Below are 22,753 nucleotides of genomic sequence, written 5' to 3'. Positions count from 1 at the left end.
ATTCAGATTTCACTTGAAATTTAATCCATCAATCCTTCTCTGAAATTTTGTTGTCATCTCTTCCTTTCCTTGAGGTAATAATGCATGATAAGTTTAGTTTTAACAATAGAATTTATGAGGATTCCCTGATCCCTCCTTTTGTTTTACTTTCCCTGCCAAATTTTATTGTTTTCATAAATACAAAATCATCTTTTGACAGTTATTTTATGTACCTTATTAAAGATTTGTTCTGCATGAATTTACTTTGAAAGCTCTTGCTATTGACGGAATTTTTTCTGCATCTATTATTGCTAAAGGCCTTTAAAAACGTTTCCTTTAGCAATTTTGCTGTAAAACTTTCTTTATAAACAATCACTATAATCTTGTTTCCATGCTGTTTTTCTCTTCTGCTATTATGAAATTTTTCCGACTCTTCATAATTTTAACCCCTTAAGGAGCAGCCCAGGGAGAACGAAGCACAGTCACGAAACTGGACCTGCTGAAATAGATCGTCGCCACCGGCCCACGCATTTTCAGCAGTTCAGCCTAATTTTTAAGAAAAAAAATCATATAAAATAAGCATTTTGATATTATGGCTTCAATTTTTGAAGTTGCGTATTTAATGTACTTGTTTTTAATGTGTATTAATAGAAATAAATTAAACAGGCAAAATACTAAAATCATAATTATACACACAGAAATAAATACTATAAACGTGAAAAAAATTACAAATACGAAATTTAAAAAAAAACAATTAAACAAGAATTATCTGTAGGTAATTAAATTCCAATTGAAAAATTCTGCAGTGTGTGAAATAATTTGCACTCAAAATACGTTGTTTGCTTTCGCTTTTCCTTGGTTTTAGCGCACACAATGCATCTTCTCCTACCTTTATTACCCTTTCTGTCAACGTAAATTTTCGGAAACTGTCTTCCAGTTAGACTAAAAGATCGAGTGTCCGGTGATTTTGGACAATTTTTTTTTAATTCTTAAGTAAGGCCTCTTAGCTATGGCTAACAAAATGAAACTGAATATAACCCCAACACCATGTCCCTAAACTTCTTCAAAAGACACTCAGAAATATTTCATCCTCAAACCCTGAGTGACATCAGGTTTATATTAGAAAACTTCCTGTTTATTTAAATCTAAAACAGTGTCCACAATGACCGTGTTGCAACTTGTGATCTTTTTTCTTATTCTTATTATTTATATTTTAACAACATCAATAAGTGAAATTTTGCTTACCTTTCTTAATAAATATCCACAGGAATGCTTGGAATTCCTTTTCATTTTTATCACACAGAAGCTTTATTTACAGCTATGTACAAGAATTGTATGTTTACATTAGAACATTCCTCATGTTTTTTTGGTTGCCACTACATCTATCTCAAAAATCCGCAATGCGGTAAGAAAAATATAACAAGCTAAAAGTGAAAAATGCTGCGCCCTCTCGTGGCCAGCTACATAAACTGTAACATCCTCCCCCTCGATGAACTCTTGGTTCATCAAAGGATTGGATTCTGAAGTTATCTTAAACACTAAATGTTTTTAATGTTCTACAAGTTTAAATGTTCATAGATGCAGTGTTCGCAATTTAAGTTCATTGTATTCAGTTCAAAGAGTTCAAGTCATTTCTAATGGGTACAATAACTGCACAGGACGATGAAGATGAGTTCCATTAGCTAAACGGACAGTGCAAGCTCTTATTTTCCCATCTCGTCCTGGATGACACTCCTGTACAACTCCCATCTTACATAATAATCTTGGTAATTTTTCTTCATGTACTAGAACTACAGAGCTTTCAAAAGATCTGTTACGGCATTGCTTCTCTGAATTTGTTTTACATTTCTAATTTCAAGTAAGTATTCTCTTTTCCAAAACTCTTCTAATAACCTTAGCCTGTATTTATATCGCCTTGTTAAATTTTCTTTAGTTGAATCAGGTTCAAGAATTTTGCCAGATGGTAAGGATGTCAGTCTTCGTCCAACTAGAAAATGAGCTAGCGTCAGCGGTTCTGGTTCTCCAACTTCACGATAAACATACGTCAGTGGACGCGAATTCAATATCGCCTCAATTTCAATTAAAACTGTTTCCAGCTCTTCAAATTTAAGTGAAGCCTTCATGAGTATTTTCTTCAAACATGACTTGATAGATCTAATAAGCCTTTCCCAAACCTTTCTTTCAGAATATTTATTGCCTTAGCATAATTTTCAGCAACTAACGGTAATCCCTTTATTGACATTAAAGCTGTGTCCGTTAGTAAAGATGTGAGGTAATTAAATTTGTCTACATCCTTTAAAGCAGAGTTATTATGTATAGCAGATTCGTATTGAGCCCAAAAACTTTGAAATTCACATATTTCGCCTTTAAATTTATTTATGGTTAGTTTCGGAAGTACAACGCCATTTGTATTTGTGTTCTCTATCGTATCTATAGTAGCAGAATTAGATGGCAACTCATTTAATTTAACACATTTTCTATTTCTAAATATTCTACTGATCTTCGATTTACACAAGGTAATTTTATTTTTATATTCCAAGCTATCCTGTATTTCAGTTTCGTACTCTTTTTCATCTGTTAGGATAGATTCGATTTCAGAGTTCAATATTAGTATATCGTTTCCATTTTCATTTAAGATGGATAAATCATCTTCTAATAAATCAAATTTAATATTATCCGATTCTATTTCCTTTTCCATTTTAGCTATCAGTCTTGTTACTGATGCTCTTAACATTCCTCGCTTCTTTTTAAGTGCTTTTAACTTATCCATCTTAATAATCAATATTCAATCACTAATCGAACAATAATAAATACTTAAATCACAATATATCTAAAGATCACTGTTATCCTGGTTTTCGGCACCATGTTGCAACTTATGATCTTTTTTCTTATTCTTATTATTTATATTTTAACAACATCGATAAGTGAAATTTTGCTTACCTTTCTTAATAAATATCCACAGGAACGCTTGGAATTCCTTTTCATTTTTATCACACAGAAGCTTTATTTACAGCTATGTACAAGAATTGTATGCTTACATTAGAACATTCCTCATGTTTTTTTTTTTGGTTGCCACTACATCTATCTCAAAAATCCGCAATGCGGTAAGAAAAATATAACAAGCTAAAAGTGAAAAACGCTGCGCCCTCTCCTGGCCAGCTACCGGACTCTAACAGACCGGAAAGTGATCAAGGAAAGACCCTCACTGGTGGGATATCCGTTACTGATCACGTCTATATATACATTATGTATAATTGCATTACATGTAAAGTAAATACATTATATATAATGACCTATTAAACCAAGTAAGGAAAAAAAAATATGCTGTCTCTTTCCTGAGAAATGTGAGCAAGTAAGACACATTACACATCGAGAAAGCTGAGTCTTTCCCCTTCTGTAATAATGTTGTAAATGTTACTTTTTAATTAACCAAGAAAGCTTATGTTAAGTTTCAAAATAAATAGGAAAAAAAAAATCCTAATTAAATAAACAAAAATGCCTGTGCTCCTTTAATTCACAGGCGCACTTTGTTTATTTCAATAAATCTATCAAAACCAGAAGCACAAAACAGAAACTAATGCCACTACATGAAGGTCAAATGCCATATAAATCAACCCAGGTGAAAACAGTTACTACTGCTGGCTTTTAAAAATTCAAATAAATCTTTCCGTTTTAATGTTACGTATACGTGAGGCTAGGCTGGTAGGAGCAGAATCGTTGCGTCACATATTCGCCATGCTGGGCAGGTAGTAGAATCGTTGCGTCGCATATACGTGACGCTGGTCCTGAACGTGTTAAATACCATTCTCTATTAAAGTAACAATTCTCTTATTTAGTATTAACAGCAATATTGTTCTCTTTAATGAATAGCTTTTTGGTGGGCAAGGACTTAATCACATCAGCCAAACTAAGGATTAGTTTCAGTTTAAAGAACTTATCTTTCATCAGGAAAAGCAACATAAATAAATTTTTCACAAATAATTATTATTAGTTTCTTTTAATTTCACTGAAAAATTTTTTAAAAAAATCTTAAATTCAGTTTTCGTGAAACTTTTAACATTCAGCAAAATTTGTCGAATTGTGTTAATGATTTCAATTCTAATCCAGTCTTCTCCAAAATTTATAATAGCCTTATGATGAAATTTTGATTAAGTTTTGCTCAATAATGATGAGGTGACTGTATCTCTTTTTTTTTTTTTTTTTTTTTTTTTTTTTTTAATCCTCTAAGTGGCAAGAATATTTTTGTTACATTTGTAAGAACGTGTATATATATGTGTATAGTAAAATATGTCAAAGAAGTTAAGGTAATATATCAAAAGTACACAAATTCAGGTATGAAATACCAGGAGAGTTTTTACATTAAAATCAAAAACATAATGTGTTCTCATAGTAGTGTTAGGAAATTTGTGCTTTCTTACTGAAAGCCCTGGCCAGTCAGAGGGTTAAAATGTGTTTAATGTGCAGACTTCTGCCTGAGGAAAATATTTGTTGCAGCTTAAGCAATCGAGTGATATAAATGCATAATTAATCTTGTCTACTTTTTCGTTTTGCCGGCACAGGCAATAAATTCGCCAACAATTGATGCCAAACATAATATCCTCACTGGCAACCTTTTACGCCTCATTTGCAAAACAAGTCACAGCCATTTCTTATCAGATTCATTGTTTTTTTCTATACTGGCATACAATTACATAGAATTTTTACCAGGTAGTTCAATTTTATGCCCTAAGGCCATTCGCGGTAATCAAGTCAAATAGGATGCCATCACACCGCTCACCCGAAGGCAAAAATATAGAAATGGCAAATCAAGGCTTAAATTCATCAGTTCTAATGAAAATGCACTAGCGAAGTAAAGCACTGCAGTGTTACATAATTTCTGAGTAAGCTATTTGTACGAATTGAAATAATTCTTTCATTTAAACTTGTATTCAAAATTAAGATTTAACTTGAAATTAATGTAGCTAATTACTGAGAGAATTAGATTTTTGTAGCGTAGTTTACGTGAGATGAGATCACTTGGGGGTGGGGTCACATGATATGAACCGGCGAATCAGGATGTTGAACCATAAAAACACAGTAAATTCTTAAATTAATATCTTTTTACAAATTTATTGTCTTTATTTATTGGCCTTTTTACAAAATCTTAAACGATATTAAAATGTTTATGCCTTCAAAATAAAAAACTCTTAAGAACTAACATTTTTTATGTGTATACAGTATGTTGTCGCCAATAAAGTGTGCTTGGCGAGATTTGCGCCGGCGAAACGGAAAAGTTCCTAATCTTTTCATTATTAAATAAGTGCACAAGTCTTCATATGGATTTAATTTATGATGAAATAATTGCATTTTTTCCCTATCATTTGGCTTTACCATTTTTAATAGCTCATTTTAAATACAGTAGAATTCCAAAAACACTCATTATTGCAAAAAGCTTGGTTAGCCTCAGGGTTACAAAACTGAATATACTTACTCTTTTTGTCCTTTAATAAAATTATTTGAATAAACCAATAATTCATTATTTTTGTTTCTAATACTATATGATAATTAGTGTATATATTATTTTTATGTACTAAAATTTATTTACTAAATTAATGAATACTGATTAATAAAACATTTTTAAATACTTTTATTAGTAATTGCCATTTCTGGTTATTCTAACTGATTTATGCTATCAGCAAGTCAAATATTATTTTCCCAGCAGAAAGCCATCCCTGATATGGATTGACTTAATCCAAATGCTTATCCAGCTTCTCATCCATTCCAGCCCAGACCTTATAATAGCAATTATTACCACCTATAGTCCTAAATGAGATGCAGATTCATATTTAAAATGGCTATATTTATATCATTTTTGTTCTTGTAACATTAAATTTTATCTTCATTAATTATGACTTCCTTAGAGTCTTGTCCTTATTACATGTAGCTGATCATTGGGTCAACAGTTTTTTATCCAGTTCCATCACCAAATCTCTCAGTTTTTAATTTTTAGCCTTTACTAAGGAAAAGATTTCCTAGCAACATATGAAATTTAAATTGGCCAAATTCTTTTCCCCTATCCTTAATGATTTTCAGAATAATTTTTCTTAAATTTTATTTTATCTGAACTCTTGTACTATTTTATTGATCATAATCTTTTTAAATTGCTCATATTAAATTTCATTTGATCTGAATTGTCTTAGTGTCTTCATTTAGGCAGAGTGGACATTTGTGGATTTTTGTATGAAGATTCAAGCATTGTTTAATCAATTAATATTTGTATGTAATTTTGTTTACTTCAGTATGTGGCACATTGATTAGTTTATTCACAAAATGCTATGTACACTGCACACACACACAAAAAAAAAAAAAAAAAAAAAGGTGGGGGGACAGTTCTATATCTCCCATTCTGTTGGGCCGGTTGACAAAATTCAACTTGCGTTTTTTCATGCCTCAAAAGTGCCCACCAGCAGCCGAGCGGTAAAGTCTGAACACTGGTAGTTCGGTCCGAGGTTCAAATCCCGCGAACGGGCTGGTTGTATGGGTGTTTTCATGGTTTTCCGCATGTGTAACGTGTATACGAGCCAGTTTTCCTTAGAAAGTCCTCTACGAAGGCATCCCTCCCCATACGCAGATAGCCCTAGTGTACTTTACCATAATTAAATACACCACCACACCATGCCTCGAAAGCGCGATTTAGGATATGTATTAAATTCATATATAGTATTGTTCTAATATAGGTATTTTGACATAAAGTGGGACTTTTTCTAAAATGACGTGCCAATTTTTTTTCATACTTAAATTCTACGACTCAAATTACGCAAGTTTTGTAAAAATCGCACAATTAGTTTTTCAAAAATTAGCTCTGAAATTTCTAGCTCCTCAGTGTTAATTGAGTTTGATATATATTTATTAATATCTCTTTTTACTTCCTTGTATGAAGTAAAAAGGAAGTATTCTAATCGCAATAAGTTTCAGGCAGCATATTTCAACGAAAATATCCATTTTGACCACTATCGAATGCAATTTAACGATGTTTTTGCGTGATATCTGTACATAAGGACAGAATAAAAGACTCGTTTCCTCAAAAAAAATTATAAAACTGCTTTAAAATTAATTCTGAAGATAATTTTTCGTGGCGTCTGTACGAACGTATGTACGTACGTATCTCACATAACTCAAAAACGAGTAGCCTCAGAATGTTGAAATTTTGTATATAGGACTGCTATAACATGTAGATGTGCACCTCGTATTTTGGTTGCAATCGGCCGCACCAAACATATTTAAATATATTTATATATATATCCACTCTGTTACCCGGCTCAGTGGTCTCAGTTTCTTTACTCTTATATGTTTGTAAATTGTACATTTTTTGCTTTAAAAATGATTGAAATATATCGTTCTTATCTTCCGGTTAAGGTTTTTATACCTTTAGTAAATCTGTATGCAATAATTTTAGAATTATCGATAAATTGTAAAGTTGTTTAAGTGCCGCTAAGCCTAATAATTTTTTTCATGGCGGCCATTGCTTGTTTACGTTTGAAACAGCAGAATAGTGGATTTTTTGCCAATCTAAAGAAACTTAGCTTCGCAACAACAAAGATAACGCTTTCATTTATTATTACGAATTAAATCCTGCTTAACCCTTTCTGGAATTTTTTCTAGGAAATAAGTGTTTAAGTTTTACTTTGTAATTTTTAATACATATATTTTGAGCTTTTATGTATTTTTGCCAGAAAAAGCATTAATTAACTTACGTTCTTTCTAGTTGGGAGTGGGCAAAGTGTTCTCTTCACGTCTGACTCACAAGGGTTGTGTTCAGAAAATTCTTTAGCGGCAGTGGGAGCTTTGAATTATATCAGTCGGTAAGACTTGTGTGAAGTAATTTATGGTGTGTGAGGGACTAAGAATTCTTGAGGGATGTATGCTGTGGAGCTCTTATTTGAGTGAAACCGTCTGTTAAAATTTTTTTGAAAGTACTAGTGAATGGAAATCAATTAATTTCTGGCTAATTGTTGTGTCGTAACGAGAAGAATTTAAGAAAGGAAAAAAGGAATTTTCACTGTCAAAGAGCTATTTGACAGACTAAAGATTATGAAATAGGCTCATTTTTTTAGTAACAGCATAAGTCTGAAGACAATTAGCTTTTTACATTATATACAGCTTAGTAATTACACTATGTACAAATCCTTCAACTGATAGTCATCCAACTTATACCGCCTTCTCAGGTTTAGGAACAAATTATCATATCCTTATCAGTTAAATGATTTAGAGTGAGTATTTAACGCATGCTTCTTTTAAGGCAATGGTTAATAAATTGATTGGGTATTGGATTATTTTTGAGAATTTTAATAAGGAGCATAATTTTGCATTGTAGATCTATCGTATCTGTGCAGATATTTTTAATTCGTTGTATTTTATTTATTATTGTATTGTTAATTACTTTTTTAGATATGTTGGAATTCCAATTTATTAATTTTTTGGTATTGAAATTGAAGTTTCTTGTTTTGTCAAAAAGTAAAATTTTTTTGTAATTAATGATTTGAAGATCTAGATAGTCTATGCTATTTTGTGAATTATTAGTTTTATTAAGTGTAAGACAATTTGGATAAATCTCTGAGTATTCAATTTTATTAAAATTATTAATCGTAATAAGGTCATCAATATAGATGTAGGTGTGCTTGTAGTAATTTAACACTTGTGGTTGTAGATTTTTTGTTTTATCAAAATGTAATATCTTTTTATTTATCAAAGTTAAATTCTTTGATAAATAAAAAGATATTACAGAGCGAGGTACTGAAATGTGAGCCCATTGGCAGACCTCTGAATTGTTTAAAAAGTTGATTTTGAAATTTGATGTAGTTATGAAAAAGTGTGCATTTTAGGTAGGTTTTCCATTTGTTAAGATTTATAATTGTGAGCATATCAGGAAATAGTTTAGGTAGATCTAGTAGACTAGTATAGATTTCTTCTAGAGGAAGTGAGGTATATAAATTTTCAAAGTCATAGCAGTTAATGTTTTGTATGATAATTTTTTGAATGGCATTAATGACAGGAGTGTTATTATGGATGATACAGCAATAGTTATGATTAGTGTTACAATCGCTGAAATAAATTTACAGAATTTTTTTAAGTTGAATTGAATATATATTATGTGAATGATTTCGCACTTACATATCTCTCTCTCTCTCTATATATATATATATATATGGGTATGTGAGTGTGTAAGACATAACAAAATACGATAGCTACTCTAAAAATAATTGGGGATAAATTGACGATTCTAGATTTTATGCTCTTCCCCTACATTCATCAATTCTCCCAAATTCGAGGTCTTTCCATGTTAAGTAATGCTTAATGCACATACCTCTTGTTCAATCAAAATAATTGCAAACCAAAACATTTCTAACTCGAACTGAAACATTTTGCTCCCTCACTTTCTTTTGAATTGCGGCGTCCTCTATCGCTTCAGCGTTGCTTCTGGGAAGACGCTAAAACCCGTGTACATGGAAATTGTTGCATTCAACTATGATTGAAAAATATCTTGTCTACAAAAAGATGATCTAATGTGAATTATCCTGTAATAAAATTACGGCCATATCTGGAAATTTTTGATTTATGCATTCATATTTTCAACTACGCAATAAAGTGTTTTCAGAGGCTAGAAATTAAAGTACCGCATTCCTTCATCTACGCACTAAAACATGATATATATATGCAGTTTGGGGATTATCTCCCACGAAAAGAAATTGTGAAAATTAAAAGGTTACATGCTTTTTAAGGCTTTAAGTACCAAGATTCTATAGTTTCATATATAGAGAGACAGATACATAGATATAATAATATAGATATATAACTATGTATTGGTGCCTAAATTGAGATGTCCAGGAAATGAAACATTATACTTATCAGTTGCTATTATTTTCATCATTATGGTTTTCAAATGTGTGCTTAAAATTCTTACATTGGATACAAATAAAATAGCTGACGCTAGGAAGGTGACGTTAAGAAAGTTCATTTAGTGGATGGGCTGTCTGCTTCAACGAAGAACCCAAGGCATAAGTTTTTAGGAAAGTAACTCCTCTTCATTTTATTAATTTCATATAAAACCCATGCCAACAGTCAGATTCCTGGATGAAAAGGAAGGTGGAAATGAAAGTTACAGCAATCCGGGACATAAATTTTCAATGTTCTACGGCTGATCGCTTTTGAAACGTACGTGTATATGGAAATGTGTGTACGTACAGATGTTACGAAAAAGAAAAAAGCTTTTGAATCGATTTTAAATCCATTTAGGAAAAAAAAATAGTTTAATCTGTCCGCACGTTAATGTACAGATGTCACGCAAATTATTCGTGCAAATTGATTCCGAAACGGTCAAAATGGATGTTTACGTTTAAATATGATATCCTCAGATTTTGGCGATTACAATATTTTTTTTACATAGTACAAGGAAGTGAAAGGTAACGGTTAAAGAAACAGATAAACCAATCATGCTTGACACGGATACAAGCAATTAGAGTGTTGGTGCTGTTTTCTACCAAGAAATAAACTGTCAAGAACGTGTCGTTTTCCTTTTTATTTATTTATTTTATTTTTGTTTTTAGTAGCTTATGCAATCAGGAGCTAATCTCTGGCTATATGATTAAAAGCCGAAAACTTATACGAATGTTTAAAATAATTACTTTGCAACGCATAGTCAAGAGCAGAAAAACGAAACTTTACAGAATATATAAAGCAGTATTAAGAATTTAGATGACTACATTCAGGAAACACAAGGAATTCAAACGGCTTCTTATTCCCATTCAAATCAACAATGTTTAATGCACCGCGTCCCGAGGCGGCTACAGGTTTACCACAGGCAGTTCTCAATACAGGTCCATTCTCAGCAAACATAGGAGCATTTAGCTGGCGACGTAAATCTTCGGATATGACAGAATAATCGGCACCCGAATCAACAAGGGCTTTCACACACTGTCCGTTCACGGTGATAAAAGTGTTATTCCTTTTCAACTTGGTTGCGGTATACGTCGGAGGATTTTCTTCAACTGCGGCCTCACCTCCTGCACAGGTCGCTTCAGATTGTTTTCCTTATTGATTCGCCGTGGGAAGCGGCGCATCGGTGACTGCAATTGTCGGCGGTTGAGAAAGCATCACGGATAAAGTGAACTGCTCCTCATTCGGGAAGAAGTAGGTTGTGCATATTTGTCGTCGAATCTGTATGTAGATTCAGTATCTCTGTCCCGTCGAGGGTTGGACGTCTTTTGTGGCTCTTGCATTTTCAAATATCTGGCATCTCTCCCTACAGTACCTCAGAACATGTCCAGAGCGTCCCCAATGAAAAATGAGAGGCACATTATTGTCAGTCCTCCACAGATCTGTTCTACGTTGTGGAGCAGTTCTTTGGCTGGCTTCCCGTCTTGTCTTCGCCCTAACTGGAAGTGAACGTTGGGTAGTGTTTTTACTTCTCCCTGCTCCTGTGAGTGTTGCCAGCGCCCCTATAACCTCTTTCCGGTCCACAGATGCTATGTCATTCGGTTCTATAGGTTCTATTTCCGTGTAGCCCTGAACTTGCGGCAGGATCTTCTGAATCTCTTCCCTGACGATGACACGCACTATAGACCTTAGTTCACCGGCGTCCTCATCGGCCGACACCGCGGAGACATTAGGCAGCCTCTGGAATCGTGATCGGGCGATACGTGTTCGTCGAAGACTTTCTATGTGACGGCAGCGTTTCACGAAGGTATAGTTTCGAAGCTGTCATAGTCCTGGGACGACAGGACCTGGTACAAGTTTTCAGTAATACTTTTATCCCAGATGGCCACTTTCTCATCTTCAGACATGGATGGGTTTGCTTTTCGGCAGAGAGCGACAACAACTTGAATGTGAGCTTCAGACATCTCATCGATTTGCTAGGCACGTGTGAGTAGTACCAGTACCTCCTACGTAGGAGGTACTGGCTACGCCCGTACGACAACAACTCATAGAAAAGAGGTGTAATTGGATTAGAATGAGACCTCCCGGGAGCGTATTTCCAAACCCTACCCCACTTTTCGAATTTTTGACGTCATGGTCAAATCGACTAGTTTCGCCTGGATGGTAATTCTTGAGCATGTGCTGAAGGGCGAGATGTAACATAAACAGAACTTTGGCTTGCGCTTGTAAACAATATTAAGTGTATTGTCCGAAAGTGTATTCGTTTATGTAATTGCATAATTTTACTGTTTCTGTAATAAGAAAACTTCATTCAGATAAAATTAATTTTATTATTATTATTATCTGGTTATAGGATTATACGAAATGCTGAATACTCTAGGTACTATCGTAATCTTTGCATAACCTTTCACATTGGATTTTGCCTTATCATTTTAAAATAAATTGTATTATAAAGATTATATCAAAGCAAATTACTTTGTTAGAGATGTGAATGTTCTGAATTTTCTTCTTATCACTTATTATTTATTCCCTCTTTGAAAACACATTCATATTTGACAAATAATTATCTCCGCTTTAAATTTTTTGATTGTTTAAAAACTATATTTGTCAATAATGTAATAAAAACTCACTAATCTAGTGCTTCATAGATCAATATGACAACGAATTCAAAATGTTTTAAAAACAGTTCTTTAATCTTTATTTTGTAGTAGATGCAACTAATGTCACAGAGAAAAAATATCTCAATAAAAAAGTTATCCATGTTAATTCAATAGCAAAATTATTTCTATTTCAGTGAGAAATCCACTTTCAATGCTTATATAACATAAAAATGTAACATAAGCATTTTAGAAGTTTTAAATAGAAGCTAAAGGTTTATTGTACAATTTTACGTAAGAAACGTAATAATTTACTTTCATTCCTTTTAAATCGGCATATTAGTTTCCAATCAACTAAAATTTTTGGCAAGTTAGAGACTTAACACACAGTATTCTGTCACTTAAAATATCAATTAATTGTTCTTTTTCATTTAGAGATACATTGGAATTGAAATCACCAAAGGCAAAATGGGTCACAGATCCAACCTAATTCCTTATTTGGAAATTTTTCAAAAAACTTTCTGTCAATTTTATCATATGTCGTTTTAAACAAGAAATCTGTATTATTTTCTTCAGTAAATTGTAAAAAGCATGTTTCTGTTTTTTTTTTTTTTTTTTTTTTTTTTCAATTCTCCTTGCCAAAGTATTGTCTTAGTTTTAAAAGCTTACATTAGTACAAACTGCGACACAGTGTGTCTAGGTAACATTGTTTCAAAATGTCTGTTAATAATTTCAAATATTTTCTTTCCAGTTGCTTTTCCTTCCCAAATATTACAACATAAAAAATATTCTACTGCATTGTTTTCAAAAACATATCTCACATAAACGATAAATTGAAACATTTTAGTAATGTCGGTAGTTTCAAGTTTATAGTAAAGACTGAATTTTGTATTCTATAGTGTTTGATATGACAAAAATTTGGTGAGAAACAGTATCTTTTTTAATGCTGTTGTTTTTAAATCGTTACTATATTTTTCTGCATGCATAAATGATGTCATTTTAATTGCTGAAGGAAGAATGAGTGATTCTCCAATTGTATGAGGTTTAAAATTTTTTGCAATTAAGTACGAAACTTTTAAGGATGCCTGTAAATCCTTCTCAGGAACTGTTGTATATTTTTTCAAAAACACATTTTAATTCTTCATGCTCTCAGCTCATTCCTTAAAAAAATTCTTCAGATTTATTTATTTAAACTTTATGTTTAGTTTCTAAGGTACTTTTCTGTTTCACTGGTGCAAATATTGCCAAGCAGACTTTGTTGACGACAACATACAATATACACATAAAAAATGTTAACAACTGTTAGTTCTATGAATTTTTTATTTTAAAGGCACAAACATTTTAATATCTTTTAAAATTTTGTAAAAAACCAATAAACAAAGATAATAAATTTGTAAAAAGACATCAAGAATTTACTATGTTTTCATGGTTCAACATCCTGATTTGCCGGTTCGTATCACGTAACAGCACGTGATCTCATCGCACGTAAACTACGCTACAAAAATCTAATTCTCTCAGTAATTATCTACATTATTTTCAAGTTAAATCTTAATTTGGAATACAAGTTTAAATGCAAGAATTATTTCAATTCGTACAAATAGCTTACTCAGAAATTATGTAAAAACCGCAGTGCTTTACTTCGCTACTGCATCCTCATTAGAATTGATGAATTTAACCCTTGATTTTTGCCTTTGGGTGAGTGGTGTGATTGCAGTCTACACCGGTGTGCAAAAATTAAGGACGAGACTTTGTACAAAAGCTTTCCAAATCAACACATTTAATACCGTAATATCCCCAATACGTAAGGACATGAGTAATGTAAGCAACACTTACTAAAAGAGAAATCAGAGGGATAAAAAGCTTTATTGAAAAAGTAGCATGGAGCGCAATGCGACTGAAGGCCGAAACATCCGGGCTTTAATAGGGGATATGATCTCCCCTGATTGCTTGGCAAGTTTCACAGCGTCTGCCCATGCTGAGAATGAGGATGTCAATGAGTTGTTGACGCATCGCTGCCCATTCATCTTGCAGTGCCAATCGAAGCTCCGGAATCGTTACTGGTGGTAAGGTACGAGCTGCCAAGCGTTTGCCTAGAAAATCCCATACATGCTCGATGGGATTGAGATCGTGCCGGCCAATCCATATGTTCAATATCCTCACTCTCTAAGAGCTGTTCGGCAGCTACTGTGCGATGACATGGTGCATTGTCGTCCATGAAAAGGAACTGCGGACTCATAGCGCCTCTAAAAAAGACGCACATATGGAAGAAGAATCTCGTTACAATAACGGGTACCGTTGACTGAACCTGCGTCGAAGATGTGAAGGTCTGTACGACTACCAAGCATGATGCCTCCCCAAACGAGAACACCCCTACCTCCATACCTGTCCCTTTCAACGATGTTCGAGGGATGATTGCGGCTTCCCCGCTCTCTCCAGATGAGTATGCGATGAGAATCGCTACTCAGACTGAATCTGCTCTCATCTGTAAAGAGTACTCGTCCCCATTCATTGTCTCTCCAATTCCGGTGTTCCCGGCACCACAGAGAACGCCTTCTCCGATGGGCAGGCGTTAGAGGTACACACAGTACAGGGCGTCGTGCAAACAGACCACCACCGTGCAGTCTTCTGGCCACGGTAAAACGTGATATCGGTCGTCCAATTGCCTGTGTCATGTGTCTAGCGATTTATCCCGCTGTCTGCCGCCTGTTTTTTCTGGCCTGTAAGGCAATATACTAGTCATCTGCGAGTGTGGTTCCTCGTGGACGACCACTACTAAACCCCCCGGATAGCTGTTCCTGTAGTTTGAAATTGTCTCCAAAGTCGTGAAACGATGCTGTGATGAGCAATTCCGAACTCTGCAGCCACACTTGTCACACTGCGGCCTTCCTCCAACTTCCCAATGATTCGACCTCGGGTAAAAGCATCCAGATGTCGTCTAACAGATTGATTATTTGCCATTTCTCTCTGAGGCAGCAACTCGGTGTGATTTTAACTGCTGTACGGCGTGCAATCTCTTTGCCAGAAATACTGATCTTACACCGACAACATGCTTTATACTACTCAGACACTCCCCCATTACGACTACCTGCATATCTGCGCATGTGCTACCGTACATCACCTTACTTAATCTCCTGACTGGTCTTTCTGTCCGCTCTGCCTCTTCGTTCAGCTGATATGCTAATTTTTCAACTTCGTCCTTAATTTTTGCACACCAGTGTAATTGTCTTAATTACCACGAATGGTCTTGGGGCATAAATTTTAATTATCTTGTAAAAATTCTATGTAGTTGTATGCCAGTATTGAAAGAAACAATCTGATAAGAAATGGCTGCGACTTTTCGAAAATGAGGCATAAAATGTTGGCAGCGGAGATGTTCCGTTTGGCATCAGTAGTACCGTTGTTGGCAACTTTACTGTTTGCGGCGGCAAAACGGGAAAAGTACCGTTTCTAAATGTATTTTTAATTTCGCAGGTTTCATGCTTTCCATGTGCCAAGTTTTCACTGCATTTAACACACAATGGATATTCTTTTTCCATTGATAATGCAACATGTAAAACAGTATAAAATAAACTCTTTTTGATATTTACTAAATTTTTTTTTTTTTTTTTTTTTTTTTTTAGAAGTAGAAAGAGAGCCAATGGTTACATTTTTGTTTGCATTTTCATTAATAGTTTTTCTCTAAGTTTATTTGATGTTGGTGCATCCATCCCATTTCTCTTACAAGAGATTTTGGGCCATTCAACCATCGTGAACAAAATTGTTTTTATTACCCTTTGAGACACTACTGAATTTTCTAATGCTTAGGAAATGTTATGCGCTTACTTGACAACAAATTTGATTAGAAATAAGAAACATAGTTTATAAATGATGCGTATTACAATTACAAATTGCATGCAAAACATTACTAAGATAGCCGAAAAAACTAAATTTTAGCTGCGCGTATGCAGTTGCTTTGAAATTTGATTCGAGCTGTTTGGAAATCATCAAACATAACACATAAATCAAGTGAAAAGCAATAAAATCAGAATTAAAATATGGAAATGTTTAATTTAAAATTCCTGGCAAATGTTAAAAAACATCCAAAATTCTCTTCAAATTCCGTATATCTTTTATTGTCAAATAAATTTCTTTGAATTTGGTGACCCCCCACAAATTTGTTCATAACTCCCAGGTTAAAATTTTGTAAAAAAAAACAAGTTATCAATTGCATTTTGAAAAAAAAAAAAAAATGATTTCAGGCTTGTCTTGAACAGAACAGCATACAATAGAGTATTTTCAAATTTACGGGAAAGTACGACTTATCTGAAAATTGATAAACATTGGCTGTCTAATGTGAAAAGTGAATTACGGTTTAATATGTTATGTTCATAGCTTGTGTATTTTGATTATCTAACTAAATAAAGAATGATCCGTTCTTGCAAATTTCTGCTGGAATAACTGCTAGAATATCTATCCCATTTCAGATGAACAGAAAGCAAGTGTTGTATTCTTATTCAACAATTACAATACTCTTGCATAATACTTACAAGGAATAAGTTAGGTTATTTAACTAAAGTGCTGTCAATTTTATTTCTTATTTACATGAAGGATGTATCACACAATGCTGTGTAGGCTGCTGACCTAGCAATGATGACTCAAAATGCATCTTTGCATTCAGGCATACACTCTTTATAAGAATATAACCATGCACTGGAGTCCTAGCATCAGCAGATACATTTTGTTGTGCTATGCAATCTCTGTGGGTCTTAAATTCTAAAAACTTTTCCACTCCTAAATTCCAAAAATTTTGCTACTTGATATTTCTGTAAATTCCAAAATTTGCACACCTGCCATAACTGCACTGGATGTGGCCTCTGTTATCCAATGTTCCAACAAAATCAAATATTGTAACGTTATTTTAGACCAGACTTTCTTAAACTGTAGATCGCAACCCCCATCTACAGCAGGGGGTCGCAAAAAATTTCAGTAGTTTTGGTATTTCTTAAACTTAATATAATAATTTTACAATTACCCAATATTTTTACACAATGTATCTGAAAAAAGATAAAGATAAGACCATACAGACAAAGAGAAAAACAAAAATGTTTCAACGCATTCTGTTTGTAATATAAATGTTCACTTTATTTGCTTTGCATGTGACGCTGTCATTTCGTCTGTTAATTAATTAAAATTTTCACATTGTTCTATGTCTTAAAATGAGAAATTAAAGATATGACCTAAAACTGCAATACTATCTTACAATACAAGTGAAAAAATTGACAGTTTCACTCGCACGTGTGTCAGATTTTCGCAATGCTCATAGAGTCCCACAAAATTTTCATAAATATTTTGGGGTCGTGAAAAAATCTATGATAAAAAAGGCTCACGACTGAAAAAACGTTTAAGAAGCTCTGTTTTAGACCAATCAGTTTCCTGATGCCAACCCGATTTTTTGCCTGTTTTGTTTTTTCAGCCGAATTATGTTTCTATGGGAATTTTTCTATATTTTTACTGTTTCAGCTGAATGGAAAAACACGCTAAAATGTTTCAAATGACTATTAGGGGAAGAGAATCAAATACCCCACATTATTATTATCTCTGTTTATCTCCTATTTTGATTCTGAGTTATGTTTTTTAATAGAATTTTTCCATATTACATATTTCAGTTCAACAAAAAATCAACTTTTAAAATATTGAGGAAAAGCATGTACTAAAATGTTTCAAAATGAAAATGTGGGATAAATAAATTTATAAATTAGTTTTTTCTAGGAGTGTAGGAGTTCTTATATATAGTATATAAAGAAATTTGGAACCAACTTTTCACAGACTTAAAAATTGAAGTTCAAATAATCTTCATAAAATCTTATAAATGTAGAACAAAAATACTTTAAAATATAAAAATTAACACGTTGACTGCCGCGCGCATTTTACGTGATTTGCCCATGATGGCAACTTGAAATTTTTATTTTTGCGATATATATTATGTCGAAATATTATCTACAGAAAATAATGTTATATAATTGTGCTTCATGCTGGGGGTCACCAGCGACCTCCAAACATCTGTAGACCATTTTTGTGATTTATAATTTAAATTTTTATGATTTATTATTCTTCAAACCATTATAGTAACAATGGTACTATTTAAAAATTTATCAGTATCAATATTTATTCTAGTTATGTATTTTACTATTGGTCGCGTTGCCAGTGGCACCCACGGCGCTGTATAGCCAAGTCGAGTGCAGGTCACCGGTGACCACCACGGCAGTCAACATGTTAAAATAAACCATCACAAGAAAAACCAAAAAAGTAGTATAAAAAGAACAAGAAAGGTGAGGAATCCAACCAACTTTAACATAATATCATCAAGAGGAGGTATGTTGAATTTAATTACATTTCCCCTTCTAAAACAAAATCCTTTCTTCTCTGTATCCAGAATCAGCTGATGAACCATTTCAATATATTTTTTTATTTTAATAGTTCACAAAAAAAAAAAAAAAAAAAAAAAAAAAAAAAAAAAAAAGAAGAAAACATGGCCTTAAAATGTAGAAAAAATTAAAATCCTGCAGTGGAAAATCTTTGAAAGTTCAAAATAATTTTAACACAAATCTTTACTAGAACCTCTTATCAAACAGCAGTAGCAAAGGAAAATGGGGGGGAAGTAAAATCAAAAGTTAAAAATATCTTCCAATTTAAAAAGATATTACTAGTCTAAACAGGATTTTATCAAGTTAATTTTAATTTCAATTTTTATTCTTTCTGAAAAATTGGTTCTAAATTTCTTTCTTTATATATTTAGTGATCAGTTTTTAGCAGCATAATGCAAAAAAATTTTCCTTTTAAAACATTATTTGTATATACATAGTCCAAACACATCTGTATAGAGTGGAATACGTTTAACACGAAATATCAGTGAACACAAAATAATGCAACGGTCCCGACAAACTACTATATATTTTCATGCATTTTGTTTCTCTTAACACGAAACAAAAATCGCTTAACACGAAAAGATATCCTTTCTGTAAATGAACAAAATACAGAAAACACTAGTATCGCTGGCAAGATTTAAACGGGGTGTGAAATGAAAGAGGTTTCGCATGTTTCGTAGAAAAGAGGCTAATTTGGCTTTGAAATACCCTCAGAATAGCCTGTGACACGAGCCAGTTTTGTTTATCTACGGTACTTTCGCCTTCCACGTCTACAAACGTCACACAAACATCTCATCTCTCATTAGTTAGCTTTGGAATTCAGTGATGACTACATGGCAGTGTCAGTAAAAATTAGTGAGTTTGGCTCATATGTTGTACTGCATAGAATTCAGCGACTCCAAGGATGAATGAAAATTATTTTCATTACACACAATTCTCAAAAGTATCAGATTCTTCGCCACCCAAAGAAATGGAGAAGTAGGATATTGAAATTGAGCTGACACTTAATGAAATGTTTGAAAAAGTTTCTGTATTAATGAACTGTCTTACTGTACTATCGGAAGAATTCGTTGCAGTAGTTGGGAAGAACTCAGATAACCGGCACTTGGCGCAATTTTTTCCGCCATCTTGAATCGACGAAAATCGCCAAATCCTCGGAAGGATTTTTTTTACACCAAAAGGGAAATGACGTGAAAAGAGGCTTTACAAAATTTTCCTCTTGAGCCCGATATAGGGGAGAAACCTGTGCTAGGCGAAAATGCTAAAAAAGACAATGCAAAGAAAAATATCAGATTATTTTCCCAAAACTCAAAAAATGTTTTGTTTTTCAAAAACTTGAAAATTTTGTATTGAATTCGTTTAAGTTCTTGTGGAAGTTTTTGTTTCATTGGTTTTTTTAAATACATGCATATATACATATCTATGTAAATAAAATGTACTCTAATAAGCTTAATTTTGTTGAATATATATATATATATATATATTTTCTTTTCTTTTCAATATTTTTCAACACGAAAAAATATTTCAGCCCCCTCAGTTTTGTGTTAAATGATTTTCATTGTATATGTGTTGCACATAAATCCCTTTCTTACATAAAATAACTATGAAATCTTAAAAAAGTACATAGTATGAAATTTATAATGGCAAACATTAAAAAATAGATGAAAGTAAATAAAATTTAAATTATAGAATGTGCCTTATATTTTTTAATTACTTAAAACATGGAAGTTATTTGGCAGAGATTGTTGGATATAAAATTACTACTTCAAATTTTCAGATTACTATTGTTCATATTTAAAGTCTCAACTTCCTATCTTAATCCACATAACAACCATTGTAAAAATCACCTGTTATCATATTCCAAAGATCAGCAGCATACATTTTTTCAAAATCGTGCATAATATTAAATATTGGCTTTTGATAATCATGTTAATAAAGTTGATACAAATAAGATGAACTGTTTTTATGATTTTAGACTATTTTAGACTATATTTAGTTTATTCTTCCATTCACTTATTACAATATTTCATTTTTTATATGCTCAGCTATCCAAAATTTCAAGAGCTTTCTGGATATTTTTTTTGTTGAGTTTTTACTATACATATATTTCAGCATTTACATCGTCAAAATTACACAGACACATACTTGAAGTGAATTTACTTTTACAGCTAAACACAGGAACTGGAAAACAAAAAAAGTATTTATTCGGAGATTGTATTTCTTTTTCGTTCATGAAAATCAAAGTTCATTACACAAACATGCATTCACACTGCACAAGCAGGTATGAAATTCTTAATACATTTAATAATCCTGATGATTGATTACGCATTTAGTAAATAAATCAGAAAATATTTTAAATGAATAGTAAGTAGCTAAGCTTTTAGTTAGTAGTTAGCTTTTAGAAGTAATTAAGCTTTTATAAAACAGAGCATTACGAAGATATTTAATGTTATAAAGTTAGGTAATTTGGTAAATTTCAGTTGTTCACCAAAGCAATGAATTATGAAGTTCCTTGTATATCTTTATAAATGAACTTTATTGCTGTTTTAAGCAATTAAACAACTGTTCAAGTTATTTTAATAATTTTGAAATATATACACTAAAAGAAACAATAAAATGTATTAATCTATTTGCCAACCTTGATTTTGGCACGAAAGTCTGCAGAATGCTTCGTAGTTTTTAAGCACATAGAGGCACTGCAAGTCTTATTCCTTGATCTGAAGTTTTCTGCAATTTTTTTTTTTTTTTTTTTAATTTAAATTGCTGTATTGGCACACATACAATTTTTGTATAGTGGCTTCAGATTTGGATAAGTTTTTCGAACACTTTCGTTCGTTTTACTGGCGTCGCTGAATTTTGCGATGAAATGCAGCTCATTTATTGCCGAGTATCACCTTCCAGATTTTTCATAGTGTTAATGTACACATCAGCAGTGAATTATTCTCCTCTTTCCTCAAATACACTACGGCGATAAACAATAACCATTCACTAAAGATTTTGCGTAAATTCCCACTTATAATAATTTAAATTGCGAAAATCTCACAATTATCACCTAAACTCACTATTCAGCAGCACAATTCTTTCGAAAGCGCACCGTAGTAGTCAAAAGTAGGGTAGGCGTCTTGCCAGGTGAAACTAGTCGATATTTCCGTGACGTGAAAAATTCGAAAAGTGGGGTAGGGTTTGGAAATACGCATATTTGATTTATATATTTTCTGTGTTCTTCGTAACATAGTGGTACCCTCGGCGGGACCGGGTGCTTTGAATTAGAATTTTCCGATTGAACTTTTGATATTGAATTTCGATTTTGAATATACTTTGAAGATGGATTTGATCGCTTTAAAGTCCCAAAGAAAAGGACTTAGAATTGCGTTTTCGCAAACCTCAAGGAAAACCGAAAGTGAATTAACTAAAGAAGTAAGAGATTTAAAAATACTTTCGATTTTGAAGTGTCAACTTTGTGATAAATTCCAGAGACTTGACGTATGCCAGAGTGCTATATCGCAGCAGATTTTGCAGACTGAAGATGGAGAAAAATTATTTAGTGATGATTTTCAAGAAACGGAGAATTATCGAGATAAGTTTCTAAAACAGTGTGCTCAAATAGATGCGGAAATACAAGCCTCCTCTCTTTCAAATAATTCCGAATCTAGGAAATTTAAATTGCCTAAAATTGAGCTTAAAAAATTCAGTGGTGAAGCTAAAGATTACCTGACTTTTTAGAGTCAGTTCCAGAAAATCCACGATGACAAAAGTATCGCCGATGAAGATAAAATGCAGTATCTATTGCAGGCCATGGAACCCAAATCGAAAGCAGAACGCCTAGTCCTTAGCTTCCCGGCAACGGCAGCTAATTATCCT

The 22,753-nt window shown here is 32.9% G+C and overlaps 1 long non-coding RNA gene across 1 annotated transcript; it reads right to left on the bottom strand.

Moving 5' to 3' along the window:
* Nucleotides 1–136: 136 nt before the first annotated feature.
* LOC146996834 (uncharacterized) lies at nt 137–22,006 on the bottom strand. Its single transcript, XR_015041715.1, has 2 exons — nt 21,531–22,006; nt 137–525 (listed from the first exon to the last, which is right to left on the bottom strand). It is a non-coding gene; the product is annotated as an uncharacterized LOC146996834 (long non-coding RNA).
* Nucleotides 22,007–22,753: the final 747 nt, after the last annotated feature.

This window comes from Stegodyphus dumicola, chromosome 6, assembly GCF_044657685.1.
Source record: "Stegodyphus dumicola isolate Sdum_Otavi_A_Nest chromosome 6, ASM4465768v1".
In the NCBI taxonomy this organism is placed as follows: Eukaryota; Metazoa; Arthropoda; class Arachnida; order Araneae; family Eresidae; genus Stegodyphus; species Stegodyphus dumicola.
Note: the sequence above shows the minus strand (reverse complement) of the source record. Positions and strands in the feature narration are given on the sequence as shown.